We start from the raw sequence: 1,236 nt of genomic DNA on the forward strand, positions 1-1,236 counted from the left end.
GGCCTGTTATAAACTAGTCAGGGGAGATCAGCAGGCACTGGGGGAGTCACTGTTCCCCTGAGCACTGCCAGGAGTGACCAGGAATAATGGTCACAAGCTGGCAGAGGGTAGGTTTAGGTTAGACTTCAGGAGGCACTATTTCATGGTCAGGGCAGCTAGGGTCTGGAACCAACTTCCAAGAGAGGTGGTGCAGGCTCCTACCCTGGGAGTTTTTAAGAGGAGGTTGGATGAACACCTTGCCGGGGTCGTCTGACCCCAGTACTCTTTCCTGCCATAGCAGGGGGTCGGACTAGATGATCTGCTCAGGTCCCTTCCAACCCTAGAAACTATGAAATCCCAATGAACGGTAGGTGACTCGGCGCGAGGACTAAAAATCAGCTCTTCACATGCGCAAACCCACCAACTGCACCTCACCTGCACTGGGCTTATTCCATCCTGTTCCTGGCTGATGCTCACCTGTCTCTGTGCCTTTTCTTGGGGTGCAATAGGGGGCAGGGGGCACCATGACAGCCCAGCGCAGGCAGGGGGCAAGTTCTAACCTGGACAGAATGAACTACACCAAACAGGAGACTTTGCCACACCTTCAAGTTCTCCTGTGTAATGTGAATTTTCATTTCCACCTAACTTTGACAATCTCTGCTCTCTGCCTGACGAAGGGGGAGTGTGCCCAAAAGCTTGCACAGAAATAAAATAATTTGTTTGCAAAGATCTCATTGGTCTAATAAAAGATATCACCTCTTACACCAGCTTTGATGCCTCTTGGAAAGAGATGCCTACATGTCACCCCCCACCACACCTCCTGGGCCCCTGAGGAGCAGGTGGGTTTCCCTGCAACCTTGGGCTTCAACCAGAGGCAGACACAGACACTACAACCACCAGGCAATGTCTTGAGGCCAGGAACTGGGACCAGCAGGGGCTCATCCAAGCAGTGCCCAGGGACCCCAGAGGCGGGGGGGAGGGGAAGGGGGAACGCCCCGCCCCCGCGCGGGTCACGGGGGGCCCTGGAACGTCACAAACCGACACAACCGTCACCCCCCTCGGGGGCCCCTCCCCCACAGGGACCCGGCTCCTGCCTGCCCGAAAAAGGGAAAGGGCCGCGGCGCGTCAGCGCCCAAAATACCAGCCCCGCCCCCTACCCCCGCGGCCCGGGCCCTGCCCCCGGTGACCTTCCCCGCTCCGACCCCCTCGCGGGGAACGCGGGAGGCGGTGACGCCGCTGCCGGACCCACGCACGGCC

At 58.6% G+C, this 1,236-nt stretch overlaps 1 protein-coding gene across 1 annotated transcript in view; it reads right to left on the minus strand.

Moving 5' to 3' along the window:
- The window catches only part of DCUN1D2 (defective in cullin neddylation 1 domain containing 2), a 53,744-nt gene that overhangs the window by 47,390 nt on the left and 5,118 nt on the right, over nt 1-1,236 (minus strand). The window lies entirely within an intron of this gene.

The sequence above is a fragment of the Gavialis gangeticus genome, unplaced genomic scaffold (genome assembly GCF_001723915.1).
Source record: "Gavialis gangeticus isolate Ggan-Ray unplaced genomic scaffold, GavGan_comp1, whole genome shotgun sequence".
Lineage (NCBI taxonomy): Eukaryota > Metazoa > Chordata > Crocodylia > Gavialidae > Gavialis > Gavialis gangeticus.